Source organism: Cygnus olor, chromosome Z (assembly GCF_009769625.2).
Source record: "Cygnus olor isolate bCygOlo1 chromosome Z, bCygOlo1.pri.v2, whole genome shotgun sequence".
Classification (NCBI taxonomy): Eukaryota; Metazoa; Chordata; class Aves; order Anseriformes; family Anatidae; genus Cygnus; species Cygnus olor.
The window spans coordinates 75894950-75908794 of record NC_049198.1 but is presented as its reverse complement, the minus strand read 5'-3'; positions in this window follow the sequence as shown (position 1 = coordinate 75908794).

The following is a 13845-nucleotide window of genomic DNA, read 5'->3' as shown; positions in this document are numbered from 1 at the left end:
TGGAGAATGCAAGTAAGAGAGACCATGCAGGTCTGAATAATCTCTCTTGTAATTGAACAAAACTCACTTGTTAAATTATAAATGCATGTTAAAAATAAACTTTGAAAAACAACCAACCTTTTCTCTTTTCTTACTAAAAACAACAGACAAGATAAGCAATAACAGATGTAGAAATTCCCTAGGATATTTTGTGTTGAATATCTCAAGCTCATAAAAATTTCTGTAAAGATTTAAAAAATTTTTTAAAAAATGTACTTATTTATTAGACAAAACAAGTATGTTAAGATCCCGTGAACTAACAATATTACCTTGGAAATTTGGAAATTTGATCCTTTTTTTTTTTTTTTTTTTTTTTTTTCCCCCACAACCAGGCATTTTGAAGAGATGAGGAGAAAAAAAAATGGAAGAAAAAAAGAAAGGAAAGTGTAACTAAGCTTCTAAATCATACAAAATTAAAAACTGGGGTAAGAAGAGAGGAAAATTATTAAAAGTTACAAATGTTACAGCATAAAGAAGAATATACTAAATGTTCATTAAATGTTCATGTTTAGGCATCACTGAAGCTTTATGTTTACAAATGTCATGCTATATTACAATTTACAACCAATTAGATAAACACCATTAAACTACTGACTTCTGGGGCAATCTGAACTTGTTGAAATAAAATATTACCAAATCACTAAGGAAAGTACTACAATGAAAACAGAAAACATATTCATAATGGCACTGATAAGTGCAGAAATGCAAATGGAAGTGTTGATAGTATAGCTAGTAAAAGATAGACATGTTTATTTGAGCACCAATAACACAGTTTATATACTGTGTCTATTGAGTACAAAGTGTGAAATGTGTGGGGGAGCTGATAATATGAAATATGATTAATCAACACACAGCAGAAAAGCATCTGTTGTATAAAAATTTCTCCAGCAATACATTATGTAAAATGTGGTAAAAATAAACAGTTAAATTTACATTGCTAATGTATAGAATGTTAAATAAAGACAAGGTAAAATGGTTAGTAAAATGTAGATTAAAACAAAATTAGTGATTTATTGATGAAAATCATCTCAAGACGAAGACCAAAACAATTAAGGCAATGAAAACCGTTATTCACCATAACTTACACTTTAGCACTGCTTTTCTACTGCTAGGAGGCAAACCATGTACGTTACCAGAGAAAATCAATTCTCCTAAACCATGTATTTAGGGCTGAGAAAAGGTTCTGTTTAAAAGAAAATTAGAGGAGTCTGAATCTCTCTTACTTTATCATCTGTCCTTGCCATTCAGACATGCAGCTAATCATAAGTATAAGCATATTATATAAGGTACAACTATGCAGAAGCCTAAACTTACATGTGAATTGTGGCCGATGTATTTTAAAAGTCATTATTTTCAAAATATATGTCAGAAACTCTGCTAAAACCATCGTTACTTGCATGAATTGGGAATGAACATGTTTTGAAGGACCCAAGTGAACACACACGCATACTTGCATTTAATCATTCTATGGATTTTAGGGGAACAATTACTGTGCATATACCGCAGATCATGTGTAAGCAATCACAACACTTGACATCAAATTTTATCTCAAATTAAACTGAAATCACATCTGTATATCACAGGAAGACTCTTTGTTTTCAGTGGAAGAGGAAGATTGACACACTGACTGTATTCCAGACCTCAAATAATCTAATATTGGAGTCGGACAGAGAATTGCTTGAGGTCACCTCTGAAAACTTCAGGACTCCCACTGGCACAACAGTAACTGCTACAGTTTGGGGAATTCATTCCCATACAGATCCAAAGTAGGTCTATGTGGCATCTAAGGAACAGTGAAACACTTGAATTTAGCATCTCTGCTGTGTGTAGAATTGGAAAACAAAACTTTTTCAAATGCAAGCCAAAACCACACCAAACCAAACCAAACAAAAACAAAAACAAAAAAACCTGTTAATGTCAGCCTTTCAAAACAAGGAAGAGCTAATGATTACAGCCTTCTGGTAGGTTTAAAGTAGGAGGGAATGTTAAAGGGGGGATTTATAGCTACAAGGGGGAAAGGATAAAAAAGGCAGACTTAGGACTAGTCAGAAATAGGGGGGTCATCTCACTTGAAAGAAGGAAGTCAATTCTAGAATTCATAGGACAAAATGTGGAATAAAAGGATTCCTCTTCAAACTTAAAGCACACTCCAAAAAGCTGAAGAAGAGGATGAAGAGATGTTCTTCATCTGTGCTCAGAAAACACTAAGGATAGAAAAATGCTACTGGCTTATTTAAGGAATTGTAAAAGAGAATTAGTCAACAGGTTAAGGCTGAAACGCTGAGACTTCTTGTAACACTGGAGAGTTGTAGGTAACGAGTTTAGACCAAGTAATTAATTTTCTTCTAATATAGAAGGGATAGAGCTTATATAGGTTAGATTTATGCTTAGGTAACTAAATTTGTGAGAGATGATCTCATGCAAATCTAAATCCAGTGATTTGATCAAATTTCTCATGCAGAAATTATATCAGTTCATAGAGTGTTTCAGACCCTCCTGCCATAGTATGACATAGTGGTATAACCTATATACCTGCATATATAGGGCATATATAAGGGTCAAGGACACAGCTCAGTTATTACTGTGCACTTGGATATTTTGTTAAGTTCTCGACATGGTTTCTGACACAGCTTTGCTCTGTGACAGCCAGATTTCCCCTGGGCAGATGATGGGCAAATTTCAAAAGCACAGAGTAGTCCCAGTAGATGGTATTATTCACAAGGGCACTCTGTTTTGGGAGGAAATAACTTTTAATTGACGACACCTGTGGTCATAAGCTATGAAACCTGTGCTACTTGTTCCTTATGGACAGGGAACAAGTCTTGGCTGGTTTTATTTATTAGTACAGGTATAGTCAGTAAATCTGACTTACAGAGAATTAATGTTCTATAAGAGCTAGAAATAATTAACTCTGCTTTCCTAAGGATAGAGGTACTGTAGCTGATTGATTTTTATGTCTAAGCAGTTGAAGTGTACTACTGAAGTTTTACTTTTGGGTCATGCAATTATAAGGTCTCCTTTTCTTTCATTCCCAGAAGTATATGAGCTCAGCTTTCTTTACAGTTCAGGCATTTCCAGTCCATCTTATTTCCTGCTTATTTCTGTAAAAGCTAAAAAATGCAATAACACATGAGACCTTCATCTACCTGTAAAATTGGGCAGAAATAAAAGTTATTTTTGTAGTGGAGATACTAATAAACAGACAGTGTTAAATAATTACTAGGAAACCAAGCCATATACACACATATATTAAGAACAAAAAGAAGAAAAAAAAAGAGGAAAATAAGGGAGAAGATGGCATATATCATTCCATTGACAATATAACAAGATGATCTCTGCCTCTCACCTCTCTGAAATCTGGATTGTTTAACTTATTTCACAATAGCTAATAAAAGTTTGGAAATTGTTATAATATCCAAATATCTCTGACCTCATTTTCTGATTCAAGTGATTTTATTAGCAATATATTATTTCCTGAATATTTTTGAAAGACAACTACAAGAATCATTTAAGAATGTCACTACAGATTGGGCAATTTTCCTCTGTATGAATTTATTGAAATGTTTACTGCCTGTTTTGTATAAGGAAACCTCAGTTACTTTTTGGTCACTTATAGGAGGACTAGTCTGGAAGATTTCCCCTGACTTCTGACCTCCCCTCCCCTCCCCTCTCCTCTCCTCTCCTCTCCTCTCCTCTCCTCTCCTCTCCTCTCCTCTCCTCTCCTCTCCTCTCCTCTCCTCTCCTCTCCTCTCCTCTCCTCTCCTCTCCTCTCCTCTCCTCTCCTCTCCTCTCCTCTCCTCTCCTCTCCAGTATTTACTGTTCAGCTCTGTGCACAAAAATGATTAGCTATTGATTTCTTTATACAATATTACAGTCTAATCCAGGAATATTTTTCTCACACTCTTACTTCATTTTATCTTCACTACTTTGCATCTACATTTACTTACAATGTAAAATTAGATCTACTATCCTAGAAACTACCTTCTTTAAAGAATTTATAATCTTTCCCATTACTTTCTTTCTTTCTTTGAGATGGAAAACTATTTTACTGAGAAAATAATTTGTTGTTATTTAATAAAGAAGCTAGAAAATGAATTTGATTCAGAAACAGAGCAGTGTGATTTGAATTCAAAAGAAAACTCTGGTATTGATTTGGTAACAAATATAATAGGAAGGAGAGGGAAAATATGGTACAAAAAATAATTTCTTATGGCCTTAATCAGAAGAAACATACTTCCCTACAAGAGAGGATGTTTGAAGTATTATATACCTCATACTGAGGACATAGTTGTGCTCTGAAGCTCATATTTCTCTTTTTTTTTTATTTTAAAATATTCTCAACTACTTTTTTTTTTTCTTTTTTTTTCTTTTTTTTTTTTTTCAGACTTATGAAGAAAAATTCTAGCATGTATGGTAAACTTACATTCCTAGTAGTCTATACTGGTCTGGCTTCCTGTATCACAGCGCTCTTGTCTTTGTCTTGTCTAAATCTTACAAAATTTACAGAAACTATTATCTCTCTGTCAATGGTATAGGAGTTCTTTTAGATATATGACAATGAAAAGATATTTTTAAAATATATGAATAGAAAAAGGAGGACAAGAGAAAACATAGGTTCGCTACTTGATGGGGAAGGTCACCTCACAGACAAGGACTTATGCAAAGCAGAGACGTTTAATGCCTTCTTTGCCTCTGTCTTCAATGCTGATGATGGACTTTGGGACCCCAGGTGACCTGAGCTGGAGGACTGTGACAGTGGGAATGATAAACTCCCAACCGACCCTGAATATGTGTGGGATTTGCTGCTCCACCTAGATCCATACAAGTCCATAGATCTGGATGGGAGTCATCCCAGGTGCTCAGAGAGCTGGCTGACATCTTTGTGGAAACTCTCTCAATTATTTTTCAATGGTCTTGGGAATCTGGAGAGGTCCCAGTTGACTGGAAGCTGGCAAATGTTGTACCAGTTTTCAAGAAGGGCAAGAAAGAAGACCCTGGCAACTACAGGCCTGTCAGTCTCATGTCAGTGCCTGGTAAAATTATGGAGAAGATTATCCTTGAAGTTATTGAAGCACTCCTGGGGGACAATGCAGTCATTGGCCCCAGCCAACATGGGTTCGCAAGTGGTAGGTCCTGTTTGACAAATTTGATTTCCTTTTATGATAAGATTGCCCATCTAGTCGATCAAGGGAAACCAGCTGATATGATCTTTTTGGATTTCAGCAAAGCTTTTGACATGGTTTCCCATAGGATCCTACTGGACAAAATGTCCAGCATACAACTAGACAAAAACATCATACGATGGGTGAATAACTGGCTGACAGGTAGGGCTCAAAGGGTTGTGGTAAATGGGTCTGCGTCAGGCTGGCAGCCAGTCAACAGTGGGGTCCCCCAAGGCTCCATTTTAGGGCCAGTTCTCTTCAATGTTTTTATAAACAATTTGGATGTAAGACTAGAAGGTGTTTTGAGCAATTTTGCTGATGACACTAAACTGGGAGGAGTTGTTCACTGTTGAGGGTGGAAAGGCCTTGCAGAGAGATCTGGACAGACTAGAGAGCTGGGCAATCACCAACCGCATGAAGATTAACAAGACCAAGTGCCGGGTCCTGCACCTGGGATGGGGCAACCCTGGCTATACTTACAGACTGGGCGATGAGACGCTGGAGAGCAGCCCTGCAGAGAGGGATCTGGGGATTGTGGCTGATAGCAAGCTGAATATGATCCATCAGTGTTTATATTGGAGAGTGTCCAGAGAAGGGCTACTATGGTGATGGTGAAGGGCCTAGAGGGAAGACGTATGAGGAGTGGCTGAGGTCACTTGGCCTGTTTAGCCTGGAAAAGAGGAGGCTGAGGGGAGACCTCATCGTGGTCTACAGCTTCCTCACGAGGGGGAGTGGAGGGGCAGGCGTCGATCTATTCTCTTTAGTGGCAAGCGATACGACCCATGGGAATGGTGTCAAGCTGCAACAGGGGAGGTTCAAGCTGGATATCAGGAAGATGTTCTTCACTTAGAGAGTTGTCACGCGGTTGTCCTAGGCTCCGCTGGGATGTAGTCACAGCACCAAGCCTATCAGAGTTCAAGAAGTGTTTGGACTGTGCCCTTAGTAATATGGTCTAAATTTTGGGGCAGACCTGTTTGGAGCCAGGAGTTGGACTTGATGATCATTGTGGGTCCCTTCCAACTTGGGATATTCTATGATTCTATGAAGGTACTTTTAGTATTAAGATGCTTATAGGGACTTTAAAATTTTTAAATTCATCTAATCCCATGAGATTTATTTCCAAAGGTATATCTTATATCCCTAAGAAATTCTTGAACTGAAACATGACCTTAAAACAAGCTGAACAAAACAAAAATAAATAAATAAATGTTTCACTATCATGTATTTTTATATTTAGAAAGTACATCATGGTCTTATATTTTTCTTCAGACTATTTATAAAAATGTTTAAAAAACGTAATATCCAGTTATTTTAAAAACCTAACGCATACAATACAACTCTTTGGTGGTATTTCTGCACCTGAAATTGAATTTTGATACCTGCTTTTAGATAGCTTTAACATAAATGATGACTTAACATAAATGATAACATATGACAACGTAAGTGATAAGGTGGGTGTGGGTTTTTTTTGTTTGATTGTCTTTTTTTTTCTTTTTTTTATGATTTTAGTACTTTTGTAAAAATAAATATTGACTTAGCTAGGTCATAAATCTTTTACACATCTCATAATATCAGCATTATCAGTCAAAGTTTCAGCTTCATTAAAAAGCTTCAATTATTTAGCTAAAATCTGTTTACCATCCACATGTTCTAAATGGTATTTTTTCTATGTCTTGACTTGTATCCTTTATTAATTGTGTCTCAAATCAGAACAGGAGTAAAATCCAATATCATATATGTTGATTGAAATAATCTCTTTGTTTTTTTCTCTTCCTGATTCCATCAATCCATTAGGATCAGCATTTCTGACTGAAACATTTTACACTATGGACTGAGGATATCATAGTATTGAAATTTAATCAGTATATTTTGAAGGTTAGGATATTTTTAAGTGTTTGACAACACTTGTTTTCTGCTCTGCCAAGTTAGCATTTCCTGGCAATTCCAGATATGCAGCACCAGAACCCGGCACACTAGATGTTTATTTTCAGCTTATGCCAAAAATAGTGTCGCATTTTACAATCTTTGCTGATAATGAGTCAGATATATCTAAAATCCAAACAGCTGAATGCAAAGTTATGTTATGCTTTTAGTTGGACCCTTCACAGTTATTTTCGGCTGCCTGAAAATAGAGGCAACCAGATTTTGGTTTTTATCGCATCTTTATGGTATCCTAAAACAGAAAGAAAAATTCAACTCTAAATAGAGTACCATTCAAGAATTTATTTTTTCAATGGCAGAATAGTAGAATGATTCGTATGAGCTATCCTCTAGAAAACACATTATAAACTTATTTTATTTGCTTTAGCTGTTCTAACATAAAAAATAACGTAAGATGAAAACAAGATGTTACAGAAGATGTGAAATTCAAGTACTTAGCGCCACAACAAACTGAGTCTGAAATAACAGTAAAGCTGCCCAGAGACCAGTAGCCACTGGTTTGAGTAAATATTCTGCACTAACAAACAAAAACTATGATGTTATGACTTATGTAGTGCCACTACATTAGCAAAACATCAGTGTACAATGATTAGGTCAAATAAAGTAGTTTACCACTGGACCTGAAAGAACTAATGCAGGCAAGAGAGATTGTTTTATTTTTCACTGGACTTGGAAAATAAGGCAATCTCCAACCACAAACCATGTTTCTAAAATCAGTATTTTTTCAATTCAGAGAGAATATTTTATTTTAACACATTTCTCAGAAAATTAGATGGAAATTACATTGTTGTTGTTGTTGTTTTGTTTTGTTTTGATGAAGAACATTAAACTTGAATGATGTTTGGATTTGCTTCACAGTCATCAATGAGTGCTGGTGTAAGCTTCATCCAGAAAATCACTGGGAATAAATGTCTCAGAATAATAAGCTATGGGAACCATAAAACAGCTCTGTGATAAAAACTTGAGATAATTTACAGCATGAGATTTAAAGATTTCTTACAGTTGTTGGTATATAGTAAAGATTTTACTAACATAAGAAAGGTGAAGAAATCCAATTAACTGTTTGTTTTAAACTTAATGCTCTGAATCTTTCTAATTGGACAATACTATTCCTATGCAAAAACAACGACAAACCAAAAACCTATTGCAGTAAGACCATCAGGAAAAACAAAACACACACACAAACAAACAAAACCAGAGAATTTTCTAAAACTACATGAGTAGACAGTACACAAACACAGAAACATGAGTCAAGCCCTTCAAAGTGGATAGGGATTCTAAGTGGTGGGTTTTATGTTCTGCCTGAAATTTCTTAAATAAAGTAGCTGTGGGTTCAAGTCAGACTCTAACGTGCTTTAGATTGGTTATCCCAAAATAGCATGTCAAAGTTTTGTCACAACATTTCCTGAGATAAACATATTTCAAATGAAAAACTACCATAGGGGAATTCTGAAACACTTAATGTTTTCTGTCTATTCTTAATCATTTTGTTAGAATAAGGGGTTCATAATGACTTATATTGCATCTTGGGCAAAACATGCTAGACTTTTATAGTGTGTAGTCTACAGACATAACACTTCAAGACAGGACAGGAAGAAGCTTTTCTAGTGTTTTGTATAAATTCCCCATCTTAATTACTGTGATCTGCCAACAATTTTAATTTTATGAGATTCTCTGTACCTAGTGTACCTACTCTAAGCAACAAAGAAGTTTCATTATGAAAATACAGCACCAGTCATTATTTTGGTGGTCTTCAGAGGGATAGGTAGCATTTCTGTCCATGGCACTGGGGTTGAAACTGGATGATTTTTAAGATCCCTTCCAACCCAAGCCATTCTATGATTCTGTGATTCTATGATTTTAAGATTTTATGAAGCCAGTTAGTGCTAGCACTCCAACTGAGGGTCTGGAAGCAAATAAAGAGTCAGCTGAGAATATAAAATATGATCTGTTTCAAACGACACATAAGGAGTTGGGTACATACTCAGGTCTTTCTGTACAACTGTGGTAACACTACTTTGTGAAGACCACAGACATAGTTAAAGTCCTTATCTCTCATCATATTATAATACACACAGGAATGAAACAAGGCTATCTTCAGTCTTTTAACTGTATTTATTTTAGAAAATTCTTTATCCTTTGACCTAAGAAAAGGTTGATAATTTGTTGCTAAACAGCTGGGATGGTGTCAAATATATCTTAAACATGTACAAACATGTTTTAATTTAAATTACTTTCAAAATTAAATTAAAACTTTTAAAAACTAAATTAATATAGTTTCTTTACCTATTTATTTGTAAGTATTTCATCAACTATATCTGTTTAAAATGTCATTTATATAAATCAGACTATCCAAACTATTCTTCTAAACATGCGACAAATCATCATAAGTATTAGTTTTAGGATCAAGTTTTATTGGATTGTTGTTCTGAAACACTAGGATACCCTAAAATCTTCAGACAGTATGTAGGGACATTCTATTTTTAAATGGAAGAGATTTCTGCCTCAGAAATAGAGTATTTGGCAGAAACTGAAGCCTTCTATTTTAGTAAACAGGAGGAATTAAAAAGGGTTGTCCTGGTACAAGGACCAGACACCAGTAGTTCTTTAACCCAGACAAGAGGCAGAAAAAAATATATTATCAATGTTCTTGCTGTAAGAAATACAATGAATATATATTGCACAATCATCTGAGTCTTGTTAACAGTAGAGGAAAGGTTTCCCTTGTTGTAAGGAAAAAGTAATCTTCGCAGTTACCTCCTTAAAACATTTTCTGCATCTCTGAACAGTTAATATTAAAAGTAGCAGTTGTCTAGGTGCTTAATTCTTGTCAATCAGGCATGGTAATATCTGCCAGGCTGTCAGCTGTGTCACTGTTCAAACATAAAATCAAGGGCTATGAAGCCCCCTTGAAAGCATTACAGACCAGAGTGTCAAATGTCCTCTCATGGGGGTCTTAGATGTGTTAATGAGAAGAGGGGATAGACTTAATCCCTGCAGGATATTCTACATAAGGGCAATAGAAGAAAGAGCTGCTGCCTGTCACATCACACTGTGATCAGCTTGAGAAAAGTGTGATGCAGTTGTAGTGCTTCACCATCCACTCTTGCCTGCAAATCATTATAAAATCCATTTCTACATTCAGATAATATATGCCACCCCATCCTGTGTATACCCAGAGGGCTCTTTTTATGTGCTCTTCATCTCACTTTCTGGTAGGCTGACATTAATTTCCAAGGAAATGTGGATCATGTAAGTTTTCTGCAGACCACATGTTAAGTTTTATCACCAAGTTACCAGGAACAACAATTCCTCTTTTTATTACTGAACTTTTCTGGGTTGCAAATATCTTCTTGATCTTAGGGGAAAGGGAAAAAGAAATAAAAAACAATCAAAAACAAGAAAGAAAAAAAAATCATACACACACATTTGATCAGTGCATAAACATGTCCCATACTTAACTGGGCATGTTCAGTAAAGTTAACTGGCATGCTTTGTCAACAGTTATTTGAAGGAAATATTGGTCCAGCATGCCTTTTGCTTTGGCAGGGGGGTTGGACCCGATGATCTCTTGAGGTCCCTTCCAACACCTACAATTCTGTGATTCTGTGATCTTACTGTAAACTGTTAGGAAATCTTATGTCACAACATCCATTGTAATTTAAGCAACAGTGACACACTGGCTTCTTCATGAATATGTTGTATTACAGAAAATGGTCTTGGCCTGCATGTGTAATACGCACATGCACACACAGATACATACAGATATAGATGGTGTATGAACTCCTATTATGGTTGTCAGAAGACGGGAAAGATCAACAATATGACAAAAATATTATGCGTAAAGAGAAGGTGGTAACTACACGTCTTACCTGTTGGTTTTATTCAAGAACATCACCAGAGGTCATTTAGACTCCATTTGAAGCCAACTCTAGTTTAGATTTTTTTAATATTTTCAGTTTTGGTAGTAATTAAAATTAGAAAACTGAGACTGAGAAGAACCTCTGTCCCACAAGTTTTGTCTTATATTACAGGCAACTCTCTCTCTCTCTCCCTCTCTCTCCCTCTCTCTCTCTTTTTTTCTTTTTTTTTCCCTCAGACCTGATTAACTTCAATCTTAAAATGCAGTAGTTTGTTTGTTTTGTTGCTTTTTAATGCTTTTCTTCTTTTCTTTGGAAATTATTCCAAACCTACTGTCCTGGTTTCAGTTAGGACAGAGTTAATTTTCCTCCTAGTAGCTGGTAGAGTGCTATGCTTTGGATTAGGATGAGAAGAGTGCTGATAACATGCTGATGTTTTAATTGTTGCAGAGCAGTGCTTACACCAAGCCAAGGACTTTTCAGCTTCTCGCTCTGTCCTGCCAGCGGGCAGGCTAGGGGTGCAGCAGGAGCTGGGAGGGGACAGACCCAGGACAGCTGACCCAAACTGGCCAAAGGGGTATTCCATACCATCTGACGTCATGCTGAACAATATATAGGGGTGGCTAGCTGGGGTGGGGGGCCGGCTGCTCGGGGATAGGATGGGCATCGGTCAGCGGGTGGTGAGCAATTGCATTGTACATCACTTGTTTCGTACACATTATTATTAGTAATACTATTATCATTATTATTATTATTATTGTTGTTATTGTTATTATTATTTTCCTGTCTTAATAAAGTGTCTCTATCTCAACTCACAGGCTTCACTTTCCCATTTCTCTCCCCCATCCCGGAGAGGGAGGGGGGAGGGTGAGCGAACGGCTGTGTGGTGTTTAGCTACCAGCTGGGTTAAACCGCAACACCTATCTTTTCTGATATTTTCCCAACTTATGTTTATGCAGAGTTATTTTATATTAATTTTTTTTTACACTAGGAACTCCTTCTTTGATTTTGCTGTACTTTGGGAGAATAAGCATTTTAGTTTACCTTAGAAAGCATGATAAAGGGAATAAAACAACAATATATTCATCTATGTGTTCACATGGGTAAAGGTGCTTCTATTTCATGGACTGGTTAACAGAATTGTATTGTGCCTGATAAATGCTAGAAATAGCTGTACATCTTGTTGTTCAGTCTTCAGTGATGAACAAGTCATTTATCTTCTCATTAGCTGGGCCCAGACAATGAACTCTGCTCTTAGTCTCTAAAAATATGATTCTGAATTCTGGTCACTATATTTAATCTCAGTTCCACTATCATAGTAGCAAGTTGATGCAGTTTTCAGTTCTCCCACATATTTTCAAGACTTCCGTCTTTACAATATCAAGAAATTTCATCACCATAGACGTCTCTTTTGTCCTGCCACAGCATTGGTCCCAACAAATATCTTTAACAATTCGATTATGAACTTTCTCCAGTCTGAGAGTCTGTTTTCTATCCAGAATATTTTAATCTCCATTTCAGATGATTCTGCAGTTATCCCCTGTACTAATGCCATTGTGTAGATAACCTCTACACTAATAACATTCAGTAGATATTCTACATCAAATTGAGTATTTTTATCAAAGTTCACATAGATTAGATCTACATCATTTACTTCACCTAAAAAAAGAATATCACAATTCTCTAATAAGATCTAACTTTGGTAAACTCATGTCTTATAAAGTGGAATTTCAGACCTGATGCAGCATGAAATGAATTCTAATGGCTTCCCTAGTGACATTAGCCAAAAGTAATTGTTAAGATTGAAGATAATTTCATCTAAGTAGAAATTCATGGGAACTGTAACATTATTATTTTTTATTTTTTACTATCTGTGAACTGAGCCTCAAAATATAACATTTCAACAGTATTATACTAAATAACTGCTTTATATAATATATAAAATTGATATCTACCATGCTTCTGTCCACAAAATATTAGACATAATCTGATTATATTTTGTCATATTACTTCAGAAATAAATATATTAATAAATCAAAAACACACATTTAGCCTGCAAAGTTGAGTGACATCAAACAATGCTGATTTACCTAAGAATAATATAACAAAATAAATTCTAGAACATATTTATATCAGTACAGTAGAATAATTCAATTTATAATACTGCAAAGGAAGGATATTAACTCACAGTTGTTCATGAAGTCCCTGAACTGAAAATGATCACATGTGAGAGTTCTATGTGGACATAGATGGGTCTTTTTCTAACATTCTCACATAGGTGCTTGTCTGGCTGGGAGGGAGTTCACGTTTTTCATAATAGCCTGTATGGTGCTGTGTTTGGGCTTTGTGACTGAAACAGTATTGATAACATACCAATGTTTTGTCTGTTGATGGACAGTGCTTGCACCAACTCTAGGCTTTCTGTTTTTTGACACCGTCATCCCAGCAAGTAGACTGCAGGTGCACAAGAAGCTAGGCTGGGACAGCTAGGACAGCTGACCTGAAATAGCCAAAGGCATATCCCGTTTAGTGTCCTGCTCCGAAGTAAAACCTGGGGTATTTCTCTCCTCTCAGATCTTCTAAGGTAGCCACTGCTTGGACTGGATGGGCAGTGGTCTGCTTATGGCAGGTAGGAAGTGATTACCTTTTCTTTACCTATTTGTTGTTGTTGTTGTTTGTTTTTGTTTGTTTGTTTGTTTCCATGTCTACTGCACATACTCTTTTTTAAGATTATTTCCATGCAAGAGAAATGTTATGAGCAATCAGAATTAGGTGTCTCGAATAATCAAGAACTTCTTTTGAGCAGGTACATGTTCTTAAACATACATATGAATGCAAGTTAA